Raw genomic sequence first — 15,602 nt, 5'->3', positions numbered from 1 at the left:
GTCTTGCCACCGGAGTTATGGTGGTACCTGGGTCCCAGTTGCTCCCAAGGGCCACATCTGGGTCCATGGGCCTGCTACAGCTAGGGTCTGACATGATGTTCATGGCTTGAGTTACCACTGTGTTACCATGGGGATCTTAGGAAACAAATGTGTTGAAATCTGAGGGCCCTGTTGTGTTGGCCCTGCCCCTCCCTGACCTTGGGATAGCTGGTCCTGCCCTTCCCTGGATATTGCAGAAGGAGAGCTGGCCCCACAGTCAGGGGAGATGGTACCCCCCACCCCTCACCACAGGCTTGTGCCTCAGCTGGGCAGCACACTAGAGCTGACCCTGTTTTGGGGGGAGGCAGGGAAAGGCACTAAGGGCATGAGTACAGACCAGCTGATCCCCTCCCTCAGTCTGCCATGTGGTGGCACTGGTGAGAAAAAGATGGCTGCCCTCTCCCACCCCTTGCTACCTGCAATAGGCAAGAGAGCTGGCCCCAGGGTCACGAGGACAGTAGACCTTGCATCCTACCAGTGTAGTACAATAGATCAAATATGAAAAAGGTCTTCATCATTATTCACAGATTGGGCTGTTCAGGTTTTAGTCTTGATTCTCAACACTACAGGGTTTTTCTGTGTAGCTTTGGAGCCTGTCCTGGAACTCACTCTGTAGACCAGGCTGGCCTTGAACTCATAGAGATCCGCCTGCCTCTACCTCCCGAGTACTGGGAGCCACTGCCATCCAGCTTCAAGAGATTTTAACATGGACGGATAACACACTTTTGTTAGTTTTGAGCAATTACTGGCTTATTAATGGTTAATGATTGCCTTATGCCTGATAAAAATAAAGATCAGAGAGTCTCATTTATAGAACAAGAAAGAAAAGTAATCCTAAAGTGAAGATAGTTCTTTTTTTAAATTATCTGCTAAAGATCATTTGCTATCTGTCTGCCTTTGTCTTTGAGAGGTAAAAATGAAGCCAGAATCAGTTTCAAAATTTCAGGATGCTGATTTTTGTCTTTAAACGGTAGTTACTCTGATGCACTGTTTCTGACCGTAAGATGACAAGTTTCAAAGTGAACACTGTACATGTGCAAATCCCTACCACACATTCTTGTTTCTAGAGTATGAGAACGTATGAGAATATTGGTCTGACATATTTGGTAAAAAGTATCTCTCTTGTTTTTGCATTTAAACACTACCAAATAGATTACTTTAGATGTGTGTGACTCTTGCCTGCACTAGAATAAACTGAACCTTTTCTTAATATAGCTGGAAATATAGCTATATTTCTTAATATAACCTGTGTTTTGCTTGATTTCTTGACACTAGAGAATGCTTCATTCCATTTTGATTCTGTCTGGACAAGTTCAAATTAGCTGCTGTGCACTGAGCTCAGATGCCCTTTCTTAACCAAAGGGCTTGGCAAATGGAAAGAACTTTGGCTAAAGCTTCGCCTGAAGCCATGTTTCCATGCTGTTATAAATTGCCTGCTGTAAAGGGAAGTGAGGGTTGGACAGATGTTCCTCTCTCTGGGCTTTCTGGAAATGATAACGTAATTGTGTAATTTAGAACAAAAATGCTCTTTGAGAACCAATTCATCTTGTGTTTCTATAGACCGGGCCAGAATTTGATTGTATGTCCCTAATGTGTGAGATGCTAATAATTTTGGAAAAACAAAAGTGAGTTATTAGAAAAGACATACGAAAAATGAGGCACTTGTGTATTAGGTCTAGCTGAAATAAATTTTTCTTTAGAATGTTGTGAACTGTTTGATAACATTTAGTAATGTCATTGCAGCCCAGTGTCAGGGATGTTAAGGACTGTCATACCCGCAGGCAACAAGTGCTTGGAGCAGCACCCTTACCTTCCCTCTTCTCGTACCAGTTGGCCCAGAGACCATGGAGGGAAAAATGACTCATTCAACATCCTAGTGAGGGTTGCTAATAGATAGGGTGTGGCCAGGTGCCCTTTGTTGAACAAGCCAGTATTCTTTGCACTAGAGCAGGCTGCCTCAATCACTACTTCATAAGGATGTAATGGAGTCCTGGAGATTAAAATTTTGGTGTCTGTCCAGTTACCACCAGAACTCAAGTTAAAACTAAAATCAAATGTGTAAGACAGAATTTTTTTTTTAAAAAATGAAATAATTAGAAACCAGAAGAGCCAAAGAAAAAGCACAAGAAATATATTCAGATGCAAAGGCCCATATTCACACAAACAGAAATTCCAGACAAACAAAAAGTTTGAAACTGTAATATATAAGCGAAAGGGTTGTAAGTTAAGTGAAAAGAAAAGAAAAGTTCAAGAAAGCCATTATGAGACCAAGAACCACCAAAAATACTACTGGGCTAACCATCTACTGCTGGACACGGGGCCTGCCCTGTGGCTGTATACCCAGTGAGACTCAGTTTGAGGAAACTAATTTCACTTTTGAGAGCAGTTATCAATTTTGGTGATAGCTTCTGGGTTGTGTCTACTTCCCCTCTCAGCACCGGGATCCAATCTGACTTAGACCTGTGCAGGCCCTGTGCATGCTGCCACAGTCTCTCTGAGTTCACACGATGTCTCTCAGAATTCACACGTGTGTCAGCTCTGTTGTGTCTGGAAGGCCTTGTTTTCTTGGTGTGTTCCATCTCCCCAGGCTCTTACAATCTTTCTTGATCCTCTTCTCCAGAGTTCTCTGAGCCCCGAGGTGAGGGATTTAAGGGGACATTCCATGTAGGACTGAGTGTTCCAAGCCTCTCACTCTCTGTACATTCCCAGTGTTGGATCTCTGTATTTGTTTCCATCTACTGTAGAAGGAAGCTTCTCTAATGATAGCTGAGCAAGGCATGATCTGTGAATATAACAGAATGTTATTAGGAGTCTTTTGTTGCTATGTGTCTTTAGCAGAACAGGAATCTTGTGCTTTCTCCTAGATCCATAGCCTGTCTGACTAGGTTCTTGGTCACCCAGGCAATGTTGGACTGGATTCCGTTTCATGCAGTGGGCCTTAAATCAGGTCAGATAGCAGTTGGTTACTCCCACAACATTTTGTGCCACTATTATACCAGAGTATCTTGCGGGCAGGTTACCATGAGAGACTACAGAGTTTATAGCTGGGTTGATGTTTGTATTTCTTCTTTGTGAGCATGCAGAATAGCTTGAAACATTAAAGTTATGACCTTATCAATTTTTACTTTTAATTATTTTAAATTACATGTATGTGTATGTGTCTCTGTGTGGATATGTGTATGTGCTCTCAGAAGTCAGAGGGATCTGATATTCCTGTAGTTGGACTTACAGATAATTATAAGGCAACTCATGTGAGTGCTGAAAATTGAACTCAGGTCCTGCAGAGGAACATTAGCTGCTCTTAGCTGTTGAGACATCTGCCCAGTCCCATTACTTATTATTTTTTTTATTTCAGTAAGCATTTATGTTTGCATCCTTTATCTTCAATGGTGTTTATTCTTTTTCTAAGATACTTTCATTATAAGATGTTGCAAAATAGAATAAAAAGGCACATGTTTGGATACATGTTATGGTGTAGATTTTCCTTCCTCAACGGCTCCTAAGTGGAAGGCTGGGTGCCCACCTGATGGCACTTATATGAGAGCTGATTGGATCATATGGGTATAATCTCCCTCAATGAACTAAAGAATTGATGAGATTATAGTTAAATGAGAGGGCTTTGGAAGATTTGGTGGTTTGAATGAAAATGACCTCCAATATTTGGAGGTATGGCTTTGTTGGAGTGGGTGTGACCTTGTTTGTTGTAGTATAATCCTCTTGTGCACTGTAAAGATTTCATATTCAAATTGGTGTAATGAAACACTGATTGGCCAGTAGCCAAGCAGGAAGTATAGGCGGGGTAACCAAACTAAGGATGATGGGAAGGAGAAGGGCAGAATCAGTCAGACACAGAGAGAGCAAGAAAGGCATGCCATTCTGAGAAAAAGTACTGCAACACAGCAGAGTGTAAATAAGGGATATGGGTTAGCCTAAAATGTAAGAACTAATTAATAATAAGCCTGAGTTATTCGTCGAGCATTTATAAGTAATATTGAGCCTCTGTATGATAATTTGGGAAGCAACTGCTGGATATTTGTGACTGAGCATCTTCCTTCCACTTAAACAAGACAGAAGAAGTGTGTTACTGGGGGTGGACTTTGAGATTTCAGAAACTCAAACCAGGCATAGCATCGCTCTCTTTTCCAGCTGCCTGCTGATCTAGATGTAGAACTCTAAGCTACCTCTCCAGCTCCATGTCTTCCTGCATGTTGCCATGCTTCCTGCCATAATGACAAAGTACTAACCTAACCCTCTGATCTGTAAGCCAGCCCCAATTAAATGTTTTCGCTTTTAAGAGCTGCTGTAGTCATGGTGTCTCTTCACAGCAATATAAACCCTAAGACAGAAGCTGTGCCGAGTGAGCAGAAGTCACGGAAGCCCCAGCCTTAGATGATGAAGAGATCCCCTGCCAGCTATCATGGAGCGAACAACTGCCCTATGTATCAGCATGTAGCTGTACTTATCTCAGGCCCAAGGCAGGGGTGCCCACCTGGGACTCAAATTATGATTCAAAATAAACTCTTCTCTTTAAAATTCATTTCTCTCACAGATAAAAATAAAAGTGACATCGTAGTAAGTGAAGTGTGTGTACTTTTGTAACCAGCATGTATAGCTGGCCCCCTGAGATGTACTCCATGGACTTCCCTGCAAACAAGCCCCTGGTCTTTCCTCCATAATGAAAATCATCACTAGCATGTGACATGGTAGGGGCTGGAGACATGGTTCATTGTGTAAAGTGTTTGTCATGAACGCAATAAGACCTGAATTTGAGCTTTCTGGCAGCTAAACATAATTGTAGCTCTAGGTGGAAGACTAAGACAGGCAGATCTCTGAAATGTATGAACCAGTCAGTGAGCTTTATATTCTGTGAAAAACCCTCTTCAAAAAATAAGGGGAAGTGTATTGACCTCTAGTGTCCTCCACCCCTGTGTGTGTGTGTGTGTGTGTGTGTGTGTGTGTGTGTGTGTGTACACATGCCAAGTCTAAATTAACTTCAATTGCAACCCTTTTTCCTGGTGTTCATTTCCTCTACTGGCCGATGTACATTATCTCATTTTATCATTTTGTATTGTCAGGAGCAGCCAAAGATCCTAGCATAGATCTATCCCTCTATAGGTTGAAAATCTGGGGTATTGGAATTCTCCGAAGCATCATTTATCAGTAAAAGAGTTCTACAGACATTCCCCTTCAGCTATGATCATACCACGTAAGTTGAGGGAAAAAATGTTTACTCTTTACATTTTCTTTCAACTTTCTAAAAATGTGTCTATTTCCACAACATTCCACAAGGCGGCCTCTACATTCCTGATGATGATAATTGTTAACTCACAGATGAAACCCTCTTGTGTCATGAGTTAATATTTCACTGACTGTCAGATGCCCCTTTGGATTCACTGCAGAATACCCCTGAGTCATAAGCCCAATATCCTTTCAACTGTCTTGCTATGGTATAAGGCTGGGTGGCTCAGATGTGTCTTGTCTTATGTGACATATGGCATTTTTCTGTTCCAGTTATAAATCAGATTTTTTGGTGTTATGAAAAGACTATAGTCTAGACACTGGAAGAGTTGTATCTGTACTGGTTTTCACATCATTCTTTCTAAGCTTTTTCTTTTTTTAACAGAAGCAACTATATGAACACTGCACAACACAAAACACATGCACACACACACATACACACACACACAGATTTCTACTTAGTGAAGTTTGGGGGAGAGATTTACCTTTTTGATATCGACTGTGTACGCCTGAAACAATACTTTTCAACAAGATGGCTATCAGGCAACTGGATCAGGGACCTGTAGAGAATGTGAACACAGAAGGAGGGTTCTGTAGAGAATGACTCTGGAACTAAGTGGTTGCCTGAAGAGCTTCCAGACTCCCCAGGAAGAGCAATCAACACCAGAACCTGGACTGAGAACTGAGGAAAGTCAGAAGCCACAGGACTCCTTCAGCCGATGGCCGTGCACAGAGAAGTGCCAGCATCTGCAGAGCCTCGCTCACTCAGCAGAGCACAGTCACGGTGAGAGGCAGAATCTCTAGTAACAATGTTTGGAGCTGATAAGTGGCCAGAAAAAGTGCCCCTTTTTGCATAACCAGATTGGGAAAGCTGTAGGAGCCCACAGAAGTGAATCCATTCCACCTTGACTAAAGGTCGGGGAGTTCTGACCTGTTCTTGTTCCTTCAAGGTTAAACGATGGATGCTTGACCTAAGGTGTGGCTACAAGATGTTTTTCCTAGAGGAAAGGACATTTGGACCTAGGGTGTGTTTACTTGATATTTGGAGTGTGAAGAGGAAATTGCTTTGTTTGTTCTTTGGATCCTGGCAAAGAAGTCTTTTGCCTTCCCCTCTTTTTGGATTGGGGTCTATAAGAACCCTGAGGCCAGGCAGCGGTGGCAAACACCTTTAATCTCAGCACTTGGGAGGCAGAGGCAGGGCCTACAAGAGCTAGTTCCAGGACAAGCTCCAGAGCTGCAGAGAAACCCTGTCTCAAAAAATCAAAAATAAAATAAAATAAAAATAAATAAAAATAAAAAAGAACCTTGAATAACAAACTTGTGGTTGATCACAGTGCTCACTGAATGCCCCCTGATTCTATCTGTTGCCTTTTGTCTATTTCCTTCTTAATTTTCCTTTCTTCTCCCAAGTATGGATGAATATGTCAGGCAGGATCCCAAGAAATATACCTCAATGTGGGACCTGAAAACATGGGTCCACAAGAGAAAGCTCCTCACTTATACAGCATTGTGTTAACTGCTGGGGGATTTTCATCTCAGGAGGGGAGTAAAATCTATCCTCCAACAAATCGCACTCCACTTGTAATGATTGTTCTGTCTCTTTAAGAGACAAGCCACGCCCACTCACTCCCCAATCCACTGAGGCAGGCTGATCTTCAGCTTCCAGCCTGAGCTCTCTTTTCCACCTTCCTCTCCCCACATCTCCCCTCCCCTCTTTTGTCTCTCTTCTCTCTTTCCTCTCTCTCTCTTTCTCTCTCTCCTCTCTCTCTCTCCTCCCCCCTTTCTGCTTTTCTTCCCTTCTCCCTTCCCCCTCCATAACCCCCCTGAATAAATATCCAACCTCACTATGCATGTCATGCCTATCCATGTCTCTGTCTCTTGCCCGCCCGCCACGTGTCTCCCAGCATGGGACCAGCCACTGCTAGGGTACCGGCAGCCGTCTCTGCCTGTTCTCAGGGCCCGCTGCCTGTTGCCACATGGCCCGCTACCACTGCTTAGGGACCTACAGCATTTCTACTGCCTACTGCCTCCGGGGATCCTGTAGCATTTTTAATTTTTCCATTACACCACTGCCTCTAAGAAAAGTTTAAGCAAAACCCCCGAGGCTCAAGCTGTTTCTGAGCTCAACTGCACCGTAAGACAAAGCTCTGATATAAATGAGAATGTAAACATTCTGTGCAGTGTGGTGGGCTCCCAAACTTACATAGCAAAACCCCCAAACTGCACATATTCAAATAACAGAATTTATTTTGTTACAGTATTTGGATGCCAGAAGTCCAAAGCCCATGCTCTCTGGTGATGGTGATGGTGGGGAAGTTGCCTGTGGTCTTGTCCAGTTGTGGGTGTGTTCCTCCTCAGTGCACAAGGGTGTGTGTGTGTGTGTGTGTGTGTGTGTGTGTGTGTGTGTGTGTGTGCGCGTGGCTGGGGTTGATCTTGTCCAACTTCTGGCACCTCAGGTACTCACTGGATTGCAGGTGCATTTCTTGGAGGCTCATCTTTTAATGTGGCAGCCCCTGACTTCCCACTCCCACCCTTGATTCCCACACTACTGTTTTTCTCTGTGTCCTGAGATGGTCTTTTCTATGTATTTTTATCACTATCTAAAGTCCTCCACTTATAAAAGGACTGATTATCTTGGTTAGGCAGCATCCCCTAGGGTCACCTTGAGTTTTTTTCAATTTTAGACTTGTACCTCTAGGGTACAATTCACTTCACAGTACACATCCAATCGTGTAAATTTTCACAATGTCTGGCATTTAACAAAAACAATCTTGCATGAAAACAAATACATATACAATCAATGATATACAAAAAAACCTATCATCAAATTCAACTCTGAATTGATGCATACTTTAAATTCCTGAAACAAGGAATTGTATAGTTGTGATAAATGCACTTGAAATGTTCAAAGGCTGAAGTCAACATGGATCATATTAAGTAAATAAATGCAAGGTATTTTAAATGACTCAAATTGATATTTTAAAGATGAATATGATATCTGTGTTGAAAAATGTCTGACTTGATGGCAAGGGCAGCCAGGGAGCAGAGCTTGCATATAAAATACATTCCTGATGGGGAAAAAAGGAAGGGAAAACATGCAGAAAAATGGGCAAGTTTTTTTTTTCTTTTTTTTTTTTTCAAGTTTAAAGAAAAGCCCACAGGATTTATGCGTCAAGATGTCAGAGAGCTGACAGTCATGTGCAGAGAAACTACAGAGATTGTAATTAAAAACTTATAGATCCCAGAGGTTGGACAAGTCTCAAACATAACAGTCCCAAAACAACTGCCCTGATCAAATTGCTCAAAAACAGGAATTCAGAAAAAAAAAAAACCAAACCAAAAACAACAGACAAGTACAAATGATAAGTCTTTACCAAGGAACAAAGGATACAGAACATGTCTTGTGAAAAACCTCAAGTCAAGCTTACAAGACTATAACATTGTGACCACAATGACATTTCCAAAGTTTGTGCTTAAAATGTGGTGACTGTAAACAACTAGAAAATAAGAAAAGTCTCCAATTAATGACTTCATTTTGCAGCCTAAGAATCTAGAAAACCAATTACAATCAAATACCAGGAAAACAAAAGTGATAATTAGTAATTAACGAAAGCAAAGTTGTTTGTCCTAAAAGAAAAAGTTCACAAATCTCTAATCAGATTAACCTAGTGTGATAAGACAGTTAAAGGAGAAAATTGTCAAGGTAGGAAAAAATGAATGAAGTGCCCCCTTTAAAAAAGAAGACAAAGACTTTAAAAGAGACAAGGACAGGAAAATAAAACCTTTTTTTCCTGAAGACCAGCACAAGGAATGCAAACACAGCTGTTCAGAATGACAGAAGCATGATACCAGTTGAATACAAAGGAATTAAGAAGATTAAACTCATAAATAATTCAGGTAGAATATGTAAGAGGTTGCAAAATTATCATTTCAATTCATTTAAAAGACTTTAGCTATTAAAAACACCAGCGCAACTTTATGTTTATGATATGTATAAGCAACATATATTTTTTGCACCCACACACACAACATTAACAAAAATTCAGGAAAGAACCAATGGAAATGTATGATGGAAAGTGTCTTGTGTTTACATCTCTGAAGTGTTTGAAAGCACAGAACACAGTGAAGTCAAAGCCTAGAGAAAAACAGAATTGAGGTCAGTCAAGAGAATAAAGACTATGCAGTCAATCAGAACAATCTCAGATAAAGAAGAGGACCTGGGGAGAGAGAAGAGGAGAAAGTAAGCAAAGGACAGATGAGGCAAATGTGAACCAAAGTACAGAGAGATGAGCTTAAACACGTCGTTATGTTAAATGTCATTGGTCTGAAAGTGCAGAGAAGATGTTCAAGGGATGTTCAAATTGAATAGAAATACATATATTATAGCAGTCATTTACATGTTATAGTACACATGGACTATATATGTTCCATATCATATACATTATATATAATTATTCCATATTATTTGAATATATAAAACTCAATCTAAATTGCAGATTAAACCTAAAATGATAGGAAAAGGAATGAAAGCTGATGTGACTATGGAGGAAACCCTGAGAGCTGTAGTACATGAGGATAAAGTGTCATTCACAGCAAATAGTACCCTGAGAGATAATGAAGGTACTTCTTGGGATAAAGGCTCAATTATTCAAGAAGACACACCCATAATTTGCAGCAGAGTTGGCAAATGAAAGAAGTTGGGAAGCTGATAGAAACACAAGGAAAAAAACACGTTTAGCTGAAGTTTTTTTTCCATTTATTGAAAATAGATATTTTCCTCATGAGCATGGAGCCTTCCACTGGAGCATGATTGCTCACTGATGGTGTTGTACGAGAGACTTTTTACTGGATAGTCACAATACACATATGCCTCTCTTCATCTCAGTAAGGGAACCCATGACCCACCAAGGTAATGACTGGACCAAAGTCCAACCTAATGAACCAATGAATTACTTATAGGAGTATGGGTTAGGTATCACTATCTAGTTACGGTAAAAGGGCAAACAAAGATAATGGTGGTAACCTGTGTAATTTTGAAGGTCTATGGTAGTTTGTATGAGGACTGTTACCTATAGACTCATGTATTTGAATACTTTTTTTCTGTTGGTGGTGGTGCTATCCGGGATTGCTATGGAAACTTTAGGAAATGTAACCCTGCTGGACAAAGTACACCACTGGGGGTAGGTTTTCAGGGTTGATAGCCTCACCTACCAGCTGGCAATTTTCATTGCTTCCTGTGCATAGTCGAGATGTGAGCGCTCAGCTTCCTGCTTCTGTCACCAAGGCTTTGTGACGGCCTGTTGCTATGTCATCCTCACCACTATTGACTCTAGGCCTCTGGAACCACAAGGCAAAACAAACTTTCTTCTTTTTGCTGCTTTTGGTCATAATAATTTATTTCAGCAATAGAAAACTAACTAGTACAGGGACTCTAATCCCTGTGACCAGCAACTCCTAGGGAGGCTTCTCACACTTAGCACTTGGCTGTTGTTTTAAAATGCTATGATTTCTGTGATTGACATTTCTTTTTGAGCTAGATACTGACCTCTGGGAATCTGTTTTCTTCATTTGCAAAATAGAAGTCATCTCAACATTGCCTAACAATAAGATACACTCATGAACATCCATCTCATACAGTAAGTACTTAATAAATACAAGTGGTTATGGATAGACATATAGACATTTATCCTGCTGTCTCTTGATACTCTTGGACATTATTTTTGTATCTTATAATAAAGTTATAAGATCTGGGTGGGGCACCATGTTTCTTTGTAAATGTTTAAGTATATGCTGTCTCAGAATTTCTGAGTGCTACCATACATGTTTGCTCATTAAATGAAATTAAAAAATTAGTAAAACTTTAGTTCCATTTACACTTGGAGAAATTAACTCAGATATATGAAGTAACTTTGAGTCCAAGTAGTCTGTGCATTACTTAGTTATTTGCTGCTGTAACTAGATAACTGTTAACAAAAACCATTTGAAAGCAGAAGGGTTTCTTTTGACTCACAGTTTTAGTAGGCTGAGCTCGTATTTGCTTGGCTATATGCTTGTGTAGAATCTGTATGGCAAAAGCACAGGGCAGATGCTGATCTTCACTTCTTCATGGACAGAGAAACAGAGAGAGACACGAAGGACCAGTTTCAAGATTCCCTCAATGATGTAATCTCTTTGACCTACTTTCTCCAGCGACATCCTATCTCTGAAGTTTCCCAGAACCTCCTGCAAATAGTACCACTAGCTGGGGACCAAGTGTTCAAAGGATGTTTCTATCCCGAGAGTGCATATCTAGACCACCCTGTGTGTAGTGTCCCACATGTAGGGCTGTGGGATTGTAAGCAGGTGCTCTCCCTTGTCTAGGGATAAGACACTCCCCATTACTATAACATACATGCAGAGAAGGCACAGATGTACTCAGAAAGGTCTAGCCAACCTTCCCTTACCAGTTCTGGTATTTCTGCGCCACTCCTCTCTATTTTACCCAGAACCCATATTCGGACACCCAGACAATACACTTACTGATAAACTTCACTGCAGTCCCAGCCAGGAACATTCACTGCACACAGCTACTTCATAAAGCCTGGCCAGCAGACCTCGGTGTATTTTCCATGTTTCAATGAACATGGTAGCAGGGGGAGACTTGACTGCCTCTCAGCAGTCACTATTCGTCCGGCCCTTCTTTTCTCCACAGAATTAAGCTCTGATTCACTTGTAGGGAAGTACAAATTAAGTAGAAACAAACCACTTGAAATAGAATACGGACTAGAAAACACACTCTTCGCTGTTCTCATCAGGGGCGCCACTGGCCGCAAGAAGACAACTTAACTGAGTTGCTGTCTGGCAGACCACAGCCTGTGGCAGACAAATAGAAAACAATGAGGTCACACAGAAGTACCTCATTATCCGGAGCTCAAAATAGAAGCCTGACAATGCGGGGTGGTGCGATAGCAAGAACGGGATTGGAAGTCCAGACACGTGGGGTCCATTTCCAGTCTCATTGCCAGGCAGATGCACAGTTTCCCTCCGTTCTTCCTTTGACCCCAATTTCTGTGTTTACGAACACATAAAGAAGAGATAATTTTATATGCTGCCTATAGCCTTTTCCAGATTGGCAGTCAATCCATATCTATTTACTTAGCACCTATTAGGCGCCAGCAACTTTATTACGTGCTGGGAGCACATCAGCAAATAAAACTGACTTGATCCATCCCTGTGTTTCAGCACAAAGAAAAAATTCAAGGAGTAGCCTGTCCTGGGAGTCACAAGACCTCAGACACCATCCTGAGGAGTAAGAGTGCCCAGCAGCTGTTCTGCTGTGCCCACGGTGAACTGTAGATTTGTATTAAAATTATGACTTCGCTGATCCTTCCCACCACATGCTGGTGATTGGATCTTGCGGAAGTCTCAGCAATCACATCTTGGCCACTCTCCCTGTCTCCATCCTGAGGCCATTTGTATCACCATGAAAGTCTCCCTGGACACATCAACCACTTTCTAGGGTAGGCCCTATGCCCAGGAATAGTTGCCCAATGCAAAAAAAAAAAAAAAAAAAAAAAAAAAAAAAAAAAAAAACTCCATATTTTTATTTTGCTTTTTGTTTTTATTTTTGCTTCAGCTTTGTGTTGTCTGCTTTGCTGTGTTTGTTCTGATCAAGAGAGAGTATATGATCACTACATTGGTGGAGAGGAGTTGGAGGAGGTGGACGGGGGAACATAATTAAAATATATTGAATGAGAAAAAGCTATAATTTTTTTAAAAAAATATTGTTCTCAGTCTTCCAGGAGTTGTCAGTATCATTCATTCCCCTTTCAAGATTTCACTCACTGTTTTTCTTGTCTGATCACACACACACACACACACACACATTTCATATATATATTAAATTGTGTTCTACATTTGAGAGGAGTCAGATTACTCACCTCAAAAGACTATAGCCTGTGTCAAAGTCTGACTGTGCAGCAGCAGTACAATGGGACCCTCAGAGAGCAAAGGTGTCCTTACTTGCCTGAGTTCTGTGTGAGCCAGGACCTGGGGAGTACTGAGCAGAAGAGACTGCACACACTCCAACACATCCCCCTTCCCTGTTGCAAACTGCAGTACTCCACACAGCCAAGTCTTAGGGCATACCAGTGGACTGTTGTTTAAGCCACGGAACTTGGTAGATATGCAGATTCTTAAAGTTCCCAGGTACCTCGGAGGATGGGAGCTGGGGGAGATCTGGCTTCTCCAGAATTCTTACACATACTAAAGTAGCATGTCCAAATCATTACGAGACGCTACTTTATAGACTCTGAGGAGAGACTGACTCATTGTGCATTTAATAAAAATGTGGTTATTTAACGAATGCCAAAACACTTGGGCTAGGCTCTCCACTGGTTGATAAAATCCTAAAACGAAGCCAGTGCAGAGGCAAAGGGGAAGCAAATGCCAAGGTTTTAAAGTTGCCCTGTTTATCACGGCCCCATCTGTAATCATTTGCTCCACTCCCAGTGACAAGTAGCGAAAACAAACACTCGCTGATGTCACCCAGAATGACCCGCCCCCCTTTGCTGTATGGGCAAGGGATAGAGGTGTGAGTATAATCCCTGTAGACAATACTCTTTAGTGTTACAGTGACGCCATGCTACCAATCTTTTATCACTAGTTAGATGCTTTAGTCTTTAGCTGGTAGTTACTGTGGCCCTGCTTTGTGGAATACTATCATTAACTATTGTGAAGTTACACCAAGTCTTCTAAAGCACTGTCTTTCTGTTCAAACCTCCAGCCATGTCATGGAGAAACCCACGCTGAAATACAATTACGTCGTCAGAAGTACACAGCAGCTGTTGTCAGGCCAAATAAACTCTAAGCCACCTCTTTTGGGCTTTGCAAGGCTTCCTGGAGGCCTTACTGTGTTGGCTGAAGCTGGTTCATAGGGGTAAAGGGGCAAGAAGACCCTGATGGGGAGCGGAGTAAACAGACAAGCATTAGGAACCTTGCTTCCATGGTCTTAGGCCTGAGGTGGTGGTATGAGGGGCCAACAAGAGTGCCATTATGCACTGGAAGATGTTTAGTCCAGGTGGGGTATAGAGGATACTTCAGGAAGAAGGGAGATGATGAACTTCAGACACAAGGTAGAGAGTTTTGAAAGTCGGCTAAACTGCTCTCAAGTATTTGAACTGTATTCGAAAGAAAGAGAGAGAGATTAGATTGTTTTGGGGGTGGACAGGTCAGCCAGAGAAGTGAAGGGTTTTAAGACAGCGAAACAGCCACAGTTTTGCTTCTGTTTGGAAAGATTAGTCTGGCTCCACCACGTGTGATACTTGGAGTGGAGCAAGACTGCAGACACAGAAGCCAAACCAAAACATGGGGGATTTAATGAAGCTTTGGGTATAGAAAGGTTGAATTAATGTTAAAATCCCGTTGTCTTTCCTTAATATCCAATGTTAGCTGGAATGAACTATCCAATGGTGGTAGCAGGAGGTAGCTTGGGGTTGGGTAACAGATATGGGTTGCTGAGAGAGTGAACTTAGGAGCTGCAGTGCAGGGTGAGGCTGAGGCTGAGGTATTGACTCAAAGAGCAACGATGACCTGACCTGGGGAGATGCTTGGAAGCCAGAAGACTCATGCTCTTCAAGGGTACAGTGAAATGACCATCTCAGTCCTGAATGACCCATGGTATTTCTATGGAAAGATGCCTTATTGTCCAAAAAGGAAAAGATGTACCCTTCAGATTGAAGGTGAGGCTTCAGGATGAGATGGGCTTTTGTCCCATCATCAAGTTTAGTAAGCCAAAAGATTGAGGACGCCCGACTCCATGCTTGAATTGTTCTAAAATCTTCCCCTGCCAGTGAAATTGGAAAAATAGTAAGTTTCCTTAAGAAATTCCTGTTAAATTAATAGTTTTTTTTGTTTTTTTTTGTTTTTTTTTTTTTTTAATGTGAGCATGACCACAAAGCGTAACAGTGAATTGCAAAGCTTGGGAAAGTTCTGCACTGTGAAACTTTTTCACCAGTATAAAGCTCCGTTGATGGTGTGAGCCCTAACTTTGAGAGTGTGTGTCCCCTTCCAACAAGATCAAGTAGAATACACCCTCTTACCCAAGGGAAAACAAGTCCTATGTTAACCAGACAGAACTGTTCTCCGAGGCTAGAGACACTTCATGTACTTCGGTTGCCTGTCCAGTCTTTGCCCTCCTTGTTGCCTGTAACTGGTCTATTTAAATGCTATATTACCCATCTTAGTTTGAAGATGCTTTGGAGGGAAAGAATTGCACAGTGAGGTTCAGATAATTTGTACTGAGCACCAGGCTGGGGACTCTTGGGCAGGCTAGCTGGTCTTTTATA

At 41.7% G+C, this 15,602-nt stretch overlaps 1 long non-coding RNA gene across 2 annotated transcripts; it reads right to left on the bottom strand.

Annotated features, from left to right (window-relative positions):
* Window positions 1–2,147: 2,147 nt before the first annotated feature.
* Window positions 2,148–12,129, bottom strand: LOC146895610 (uncharacterized). 2 transcript variants are annotated; one of them, XR_015735201.1, is made up of 4 exons: window positions 11,797–12,129; window positions 11,288–11,378; window positions 5,763–5,837; window positions 2,148–2,821 (listed from the first exon to the last, which is right to left on the bottom strand). It is a non-coding gene; the product is annotated as an uncharacterized LOC146895610 (long non-coding RNA). The 2 variants fall into 2 exon arrangements; XR_015735202.1 differs by lacking the exon at window positions 11,288–11,378.
* Window positions 12,130–15,602: the final 3,473 nt, after the last annotated feature.

Source organism: Myodes glareolus, chromosome 2 (assembly GCF_982192425.1).
Source record: "Myodes glareolus chromosome 2, mMyoGla1.1, whole genome shotgun sequence".
Taxonomy (NCBI): domain Eukaryota; kingdom Metazoa; phylum Chordata; class Mammalia; order Rodentia; family Cricetidae; genus Myodes; species Myodes glareolus.
The sequence above is the reverse complement of the archived record's forward strand: the minus strand, read 5'-3'. Positions and strand labels throughout refer to the sequence as shown.